We start from the raw sequence: 9,006 nt of genomic DNA on the forward strand, positions 1-9,006 counted from the left end.
AACAAGTCATATAATGAATCTGCTTAGAGAATAAAAACAAACCTGTGTGAGTTCAGAGGACGTGGCGCTGACGCAGGCTTGGCACTCTGGGAGGATTTTACCTAACACTGAACCAACTGTGATGTTTTCTACCTGCTTAGTATTTGTAAGAAACTGTGTAAAATTTAAATAAAAAACAAGAAAATCAAACAATTTAATCATACATTTGAATGTAATTCAATTCATATATTTATATATGTGGCCTTAATTTACTTAATAGACTGATATTTAAATTCTAAGCTTACTAAATGGTTAATGCGTGGTTTGTATCTTGAGGGTTGTTGTAAAGTTTCCACTGATATTTACAGCAAACACGTTAAAGCAAGTAAAACTATAAACCAGCTGTGAACCTGCTGTTAGCCTGTAATGGTATTAATGGTTTGGGCTAAAATACACCTTTGACAACATGAACCCAACACACTGAAACATCATGTTTAAGAGCACCCAATGCATTTAAAGGTTAAGCCGAGGGTTGCTGACAGACAGCCATATTCACTGCTGCCTGCACTGGTGCATCACGTAACCAAAGGACACATGTGTGCGCTGTTTTCCATGGACACGAACTGAAATCAGACCGTTATAGTGCAAGTGTGCAGGACGAGAAAAAGCATGTTCCCTTCTTTCTATTCACCCAGTCGCAGCATAATGGTAGCTTTAATGTAATTAGAATCAGAATACTTTATTACTCACTGAGGAAATTATGTACTATTACTATTACAGCCTAGTGCATGTAACATCACCACGTTACTGAAAATGTGCTGTGATTACAGAGCACCCACACACCGCATTTTTCATCTGCAGCTTGATCTTTATGAGCGAAGCTCCTGCAAAAATGACACTGTTGTCTCCGTCCTGGGTGCTCGCCGGTGTGTTCTCGAGCATTACACTCATTTTTTAGTTATAGCAGGTAAACATTTCTTATCACTCTGCATGATGTGGATTATAAATGGTTAAAATGACTCAGACAAACCTTTCAGGATCAGTGCTGTCAACAGCTGATCACTTAAAGCCTCTTTGTGATTTATCAGTGCAGTAATATCTGCCTCTGCATGCATAATATAGTTTGTAACACATTCGTTGGTGGCTTTCTGTGAAGAAGGTGACTCTGTGTAAAGTCTGATCACTCAGGTTTCTGTCTGATACCTGCCATCGTCTGCTGCTTCTCTCTTAACAAGCGAAAGACTTTAGTCATCCAAAAACTCTCTCAGTTCATTTTTCTCAGCATTTTGTCATCTTGGTTCTTCATGTGTCAAAGGTCATGATGGCAGTGAGCACACCTCAACAGCTTGTGTACAGTTTCCAAAAAGCTTCCTCATACTTGTGTGTGAAATGTGACACTTTGCAAAATGAAACATGGAGCTCAAAATCATCTTCTCTGTTTTCAAAACTGAACAAACACACACAGCTATGAAGTGTCATGTCTGTTTTTGTCTGAAATAACATTTACTGTATGATATGTACATGCTGTATATGCCTGTTTTATGAAGTATGTAGAAAGACTCCAGTCATGCAATGTTAGAATAATAGGAAACAACTCACTGCACACAGAAAAAGTTGGAAAAGAAATATTTGTTTCTGTAATACATGTAATGTAAGTGTTTGTCTGTCAGGCGCCTCCCAGGCCGCCTCTTAGCGTCGCTCTTCCTTTTCTTCAGTGTTCCTGCCGATCTCCATCTGAGGAACGCAGAAAATGAGCGCAGAGCTCGAGGGCACGCGACACACGATCGGATTATTGAGTTTGAACAGGTGCAACAAGACTAAGTGGTCATGGATGGGTTGCATTTTGAAGGCAAGTGAACAAAATGTGCTAAATGATGCAATTTGTGTCCAGAGATTTGCAAAACTGTGATTTAGAATATTTGACCAATGGTACAGTGCTTAGAGCTCAGCAATGGGAAGTGATGTTGTTGGTAAGTCATGAAAAAGTTATGTGTAATAATGAGAAATCACATGGGTGGAAAATACTGAACACGTTTATTTAAATGTATTTAATACTTGTCTGTTTGAAGAGGCTGTACGGTGAAACGGTGAGACTGGCAGGTAGAATCCAAACACAGCACAAGGTGAAACCGTTTTATTGCTGATCTCTCACAAGGAAAACCGGAAAAGGAAAGGAAAAGACTGAGACCACATATATACAAAGAGAATGATGAGGGAACCGACCACAGATGCAAACACAGTCGACACTAACTGAAGACTAAAGAGACAGATGAAGCAAAAGTGACCAACATGCACAGCTTGACACACAGAAGCTGAAACACAGACTGAGGGAACAGGATGGGATATAAACAACCTCCTGCAAACTTAATACACAGATTACTGCAACATAACACTAACACTGAAACAAAGACCTGAACAACAATAATACAGAATAAAGAACAAACCCTGGGTCAGAGACAGCTCCACACAAACAGTCTTCTGCGTGCTCCGTGGGACCCTTCTGTGAGCTTTAGGTCTTTCCACAGATTTTCAGCTGGATTCAGGTGACTGGCGTTTTTATTGGCGTTTGGGATCACTGCCTTGCTGAAACGTTCACTTTGTTGGGGCGAGGCCTTTGGGGCTCACATGCTGTGTGTTATGGCATCCAAATGTTGTGCAGCAACAACATGTTTTTAAGCACTGGAGTCTGGTGATGGTGGCTGAATGCATTACTTGTTTTCTTTGAAACGATTGTACCTGCTGGTTCCAGGTCTCTCTGTAGCGCTCCACGAGTTGTCCTTGGCTCTTGGACAATATCTTGGATAATTCTTTTCAATGTAATTAATGAACTTCTCATGGCGTCTGACAGTAGACTCGCCTCTGCCCTGCTAGACTGTTTATCTGAACTAAAGTCCCGTCTGAAAGAGAACCCATCGTACAGTCATTTTGATCAGGATATATAATAAACACATTAAACATTTATCATGATGTTGCTAAAATGTAAAACTAGCCAATGCATCTGTTTCTCGTCCCTGTGAAGCTCGTCTGAGAGTTTCCTGGAATGTTTGAATTTAAAATCCTTCTTCTTAAGCAGTCGACGATTTAAAGAGAAGACTGAGTCTTGAAATATGGCACAACTTTCTGTAACTGTCTACCATGGATCACCCAAAGCCATTGTCTGTGTTATGTGGTTATTTTAGCATACAGGTACTGCAGGGAAAAACCTAAAGTCTCTTCCTTATGGGTCCTTTGTGTGTCAGCAGACTAACTCTGACTCAAACCGTTACCCATGTCTGTCTTTGCACTAACTCACATACACAGAGTACTTGTTCTTCTCTTGGCTACTTGCTCTCGGGTTTGGCGCAGCAATGATCTGCCTCTAACTATCCTTGGCATCCTCTTCTGTCACACCAAGCCTTCTCATGACCTCATCTGTGTTGTTCCTTCTTTCCTCCTTACTTTGTCTTCAAACTACTCAGCCCGTCGCTCTAACGTGCTGCCTAACCCGGTCACTCCCAATGAAAATGTTAACATCCTCAGTCTTTTTTAATACAACCACTACAAAAACAATATTTATGTCCAAAATGTTCTATCTTCTAGATCTTTCTGTCACATATCACTCGTCTCTCTTCCTCACCTCTCTGACCACAGGTTTGTTAACTCTTTAAATCTACTAGTTTATAATCACTGACATACCTGCTTTGGACTGTGACAACAGAGACTCTACGTAGCAGGAAATCTAAACCCACAATCTGTTTGGTGTGAGGTGACAGCACTGCACCACATACTACTCTCATCTACAGCGTGAGTCATCCACCAGCGAGCATTAAAGCAGTTAAAGGTGTTGACTTGTGTGCTGTTTTAATGGCACAGAAACAAACTAACGATGGTCCCGTCGTCCTGCTCCAAACTAATTCACTGAGCAAACAAGACGACGCTGAGCAGAAAATGTGCAAAGTGACTCCGAGTGCAAGATTGTTGAAATTTCACTTTCACACAGCAGAACTAAAAGTTTCTCTCCTATTACTCCCTGAGTGAATTTACATCCTAAATGTTTCTTTGGATGCAGATTAAAGGGTATTATTCACCAGAAAGGGGAATGGAGATTGAATAACTACAAAACTAATAAGGGAAATGGTTTGAGGAGTTTCTTTACATTCCCTTCTTATGAGGAGAGGGAGAGATTTTGCTATATTTGGCTTCCATCAACCTCAGATCACATCATTTGCACCATTCAATAAAACAGTAAATACATCAGCACGGCTCCGAGGCCTCTCTACAGCAGAAACACAACACACACAAAGATGATCAGCAGAGACAGAGGGATTCTTGATGATTTTCTAATCAGGTTTATTCCTCTTTCCTGTCATTAGTCAAACGATGACAAATCCATTTGATCTCCACTGTGTGATGTTATATGAACTTCACTGGGGAAACTCTCTGCTCTCCTGCCCAGATGAGCCTGAAACCTGAACCCTCACATTCCCTTTTTTGTTTAATTGAAGCATTGAGAGGCAAATTAAACAATAGCCTCGTGTAATTAAATCTCAGCAATACCCTGTTGTGGTACTTTCAGCTGTAATGATGTTTTTGCCTCACTCCTCTCTCGTGTTCCCCACCAATTAAAACTTGCTAAAGAGCATAAAGACAGCTGGATCGAGTTCTGCTTAATGCCACTGTTGTGGTTTTTGATTCGTCCTCCAGTGGCGCTGAAATCCAATAAATGCTATAATTGTGCTTCCTTAATGACAAGACACAGGTGCAGGGTGATTTGTTTTTCTTGATTTGGCGAGCGTGATAAAATTTATGCGAGACGGAAAAAAAAAGTTGCTTAATTGCTGCAGAAAAAGATTTGAAGATTATGTGTGGAGGTTTGTATATAAGGAATGACCCAGAAATCAGCGCTACAACAAAAAACGACATTTAAAGACTGAATATTTACAATTTTAATATTTGGAGGTTCTAATTGAAAAAATGGAGGTTTATGCAAAACGGGCTTTTAGACGGTGAAGATATATTTTAATTCCCTTTTGTGTTCTTTATGCTGAACACAAACATCCCTGTGCCCTTTCCTGACCGATGCTAACCCGTTAGATGTCTGCCTCGTGTCCTCTGCCAAAATGGACTTTTTCCTCCCCATCGTCATCAGGAATCATATTATTCACACTATTCTCTGTAATCTTATAGGCCATTGACAGGAGTGCACTGAACTAGTAACAGTGTTTCAGGCTGGGAATGTTACTCCCTTGCAGATCACTCATGTTTTGTTTTTCTTGTGCACGTACGCAGCTGTGTGTGTCTTGGTGGTGCCTAACTGCACCTAACTGTTGCATAATGAGGGTGACAAAGTTACAACTGAAGCAAGGAAGAGTCACAAATCCTGTCAAGTGAAAACAATGTAGCACTTTAAATATTTTACACTTTGTATCACATCACAGTTCATATGTTCGTGTGTTTGAGAAATCCCTTTGTTGACTTGACGTGCAAAGTTCAATGAGCTGTAAAAATAGTGTGAAATGTTTAAAATAAGCGGAGCCTTGTCACGGTCTGCTGTGTGACCTGCAACTTAGGACCTATACTCCAGGAAAAGATGGAAAACCCAAAGAACAACTGTACTGCATGAACCAGGTGACCACAGGCGCACAAAGCAAGTGGGTCTTTTTCCTCTGCAAAGACTACAACAAACTAAGAATCAGACAGAAGCATTAAAGCATTAAATAACAGGAAAAGAACATAAAATGAGAAAACTCCACTGCTAGCTCACACACCCAGGATCATGACGAGCATTAAACATCTTCAGCAGTAATGTTCATTAGTATATGTCAGGGTGTATTTTTCCCTGCAGGTGGATTGGTGGGCGGTTCTTGCTTCACCTGCACCCTCCGAGTCGTCTGCTCATCAGGAGGCTGTGGATTTAAGCTCAGCTGTGACTTTGGGTCTCTGCCAGGTTCTTCTCATCATATTACCTCTGAGCGTTCCTGCCAAGTAGTTATTCCTGTGTTTCCTGCTTTGATTAACGATTTTGTTTGCTGGTTTGTAAAAACTCACCTGGCACAGGGCAGACACTCTGTCTGCTTGTCTCTGTAAAAGTCAACACATGTCTCTGATTTTTAACAGAAATAAAATAGACAGGCGCCTTCGTAAACTATTATCTATGAATGGGTATTACATCTAATTCTCTCAATATTTGATTAGTTAGTTTAATTAATTTAATCAGTTTATAAATCGTTTGAGTCAAACTAGCTTTAATGTTAACATCTAAATGCATTTTAAATGGTTTACTTTTAATAATAACATAAAAAAGGGAGATTCACAAAAACAATTTACACATTTTTTAACAGCTTAACTTCACCACTGAAAATAAAGCCTCATCTACTAAAGCCAAACTCAGAGGACTGACTGTGGAGGGGACAACAGCAGAATCCTCTCCTCTCCTCTTCTCTCCTCTCCTCTCCTCTCCTCTCCTCTCCTCTCTTCTTCTCTCCTCTCCTCTTCTCTTCTCTCCTCTCCTCTCCTCTCCTCTCCTCTTCTCTCCTCTCCTCTCCTCTCTTCTTCTCTCCTCTCCTCTTCTCTCCTCTCCTCTCCTCTCCTCTCTTCTTCTCTCCTCTCCTCTCCTCTTCTCTCCTCTCCTCTCCTCTCCTCTCCTCTCCTCTTCTCTTCTCTCCTCTCTTCTCTTCTTCTCTCCTCTCCTCTCCTCTCCTCTCCTCTCCTCTCCTCTCCTCTCCTCTTCTCTCCTCTCTTCTCTTCTTCTCTCCTCTCCTCTCCTCTCCTCTCCTCTCCTCTTCTCTCCTCTCCTCTCCTCTCCTCTCCTCTCTTCTTCTCTCCTCTCCTCTCCTCTTCTCTCCTCTCCTCTCCTCTCTTCTTCTCTCCTCTCCTCTTCTCTCCTCTCCTCTCCTCTCCTCTCCTCTCCTCTCCTCTCCTCTCCTCTCCTCTCTTCTTCTCTCCTCTCCTCTCCTCTTCTCTCCTCTCCTCTCCTCTCTTCTTCTCTCCTCTCCTCTTCTCTCCTCTCCTCTCTTCTTCTCTCCTCTCCTCTTCTCTTCTCTCCTCTCCTCTCCTCTCCTCTTCTCTCCTCTCCTCTCCTCTCCTCTCCTCTCCTCTCCTCTCCTCTTCTCTTCTCTCCTCTCTTCTCTTCTTCTCTCCTCTCCTCTTCTCTCCTCTCCTCTCTTCTTCTCTCCTCTCCTCTTCTCTCCTCTCCTCTCCTCTCCTCTCCTCTCCTCTTCTCTCCTCTCCTCTCCTCTCCTCTCTTCTTCTCTCCTCTCCTCTTCTCTCCTCTCCTCTCCTCTCCTCTCCTCTCCTCTCCTCTCTTCTTCTCTCCTCTCCTCTCCTCTCCTCTCTTCTTCTCTCCTCTCCTCTTCTCTCCTCTCCTCTCCTCTCCTCTCCTCTTCTCTCCTCTCCTCTCTTCTTCTCTCCTCTCCTCTACTCTCCTCTCCTCTTCTATTCTCGTCTCTTCTATTCTCTTCTCTTCTCTCCTCTCTTCTTCTCTCCTCTCCTCTCCTCTCCTCTCCTCTTCTCTTCTCTCCTCTCTTCTTCTCTCCTCTCCTCTTCTCTTCTCTCCTCTCCTCTCCTCTCCTCTCCTCTTCTCTTCTCTCCTCTCTTCTCTTCTTCTCTCCTCTCCTCTTCTCTCCTCTCCTCTCCTCTCTTCTTCTCTCCTCTCCTCTCCTCTCCTCTCCTCTCCTCTCCTCTCCTCTCCTCTTCTCTCCTCTCCTCTCCTCTCCTCTCCTCTCCTCTCTTCTTCTCTCCTCTCCTCTCCTCTTCTCTCCTCTCCTCTCCTCTCTTCTTCTCTCCTCTCCTCTCCTCTTCTCTCCTCTCCTCTCCTCTTCTCTCCTCTCCTCTCCTCTCCTCTTCTCTTCTCTCCTCTCCTCTCCTCTCCTCTCTTCTTCTCTCCTCTTCTCTTCTCTTCTCTCCTCTCCTCTCTTCTTCTCTCCTCTCCTCTCTTCTTCTCTCCTCTTCTCTCCTCTCCTCTCCTCTCCTCTTCTCTTCTCTCCTCTCCTCTCTTCTTCTCTCCTCTTCTCTTCTCTCCTCTCCTCTCCTCTCCTCTTCTCTTCTCTTCTCTTCTCTTCTCTTCTTCACTGTCACTTGGTGTTCGCTCGCTCTGTGGTATAGTATCGCTTCCTGTTCCTGCTCAAACACAGTGGTGTTTCTGAGTAGCTTATTTGCTTAGCAGTTTAATTAACAACTTTTAATACATTCTTTTTTTCACAGTATAATCTTCACGTGCTTCCTCCGAAGCACACTTTCTGTGTACTCACTACCTAATTTATAGCCAAAGTATTCACTCACTGTCTCTGTACTGTTTCGCTAGCTTAGCTCGTAGCCGACCCGTTAGCACCATGGCTACTTCACCTGTCCCTTCTGCACTTTCTTGCTCATTGTGTCAGATGTTTAGTTACTCCTCGGCCTCCTTTAGCAGTAATGATATCTGTAACAAATGTAGCATATTTGCAGCTCTGGAGGCCAGGATTACTGAACTGGAGACTCGGCTTCGCACCCTTCATTCACCCTTAGCTAGCCAGGCCCCTGTAGCTGGTGCAGCCGAAGATAGCGTAGGCCCCGCTAGCTGTTCCCCGGCAGATCCCAAGCAGCTGGGGAAAGCTGGGTAACGGTGAGGAGGAAGCATAGTCCTAAACAGAAGCCCCAGGTACACCACCAACCCGTTCATGTGTCTAACCGTTTTTCCCCACTCGGTGACACACCCGCTGGGGGTCAAACTCTGGTAATTGGTGATTCTGTTCTCAGACATGTGAAGCTAGAGACACCGGCAACCATAGTCAATTGTCTTCCAGGGGCCAGAGCAGGCGACATTGAAGGAAATTTAAAACTGCTGGCTAAGGGTAAACGTAAATTCAATAAAATCATAATTCACGTCGGCAGTAATGACACCCGGTTACGCCAATCGGAGGTCACTAAAATCAATATTGAATCGGTGTGCAACTTTGCCAAAACAATGTCGGACTCTGTAGTTTTCTCTGGTCCCCTCCCCAATCAGACCAGGAGTGACATGTTTAGCCGCATGTTCTCCTTAAATTGCTGGCTGTCTGAGTGGTGTCC

This window comes from Neolamprologus brichardi, unplaced genomic scaffold (genome assembly GCF_056152115.1).
Source record: "Neolamprologus brichardi isolate AB-2024 unplaced genomic scaffold, ASM5615211v1 NODE_ptg000038l+_length_1369362_cov_1, whole genome shotgun sequence".
Taxonomy (NCBI): domain Eukaryota; kingdom Metazoa; phylum Chordata; class Actinopteri; order Cichliformes; family Cichlidae; genus Neolamprologus; species Neolamprologus brichardi.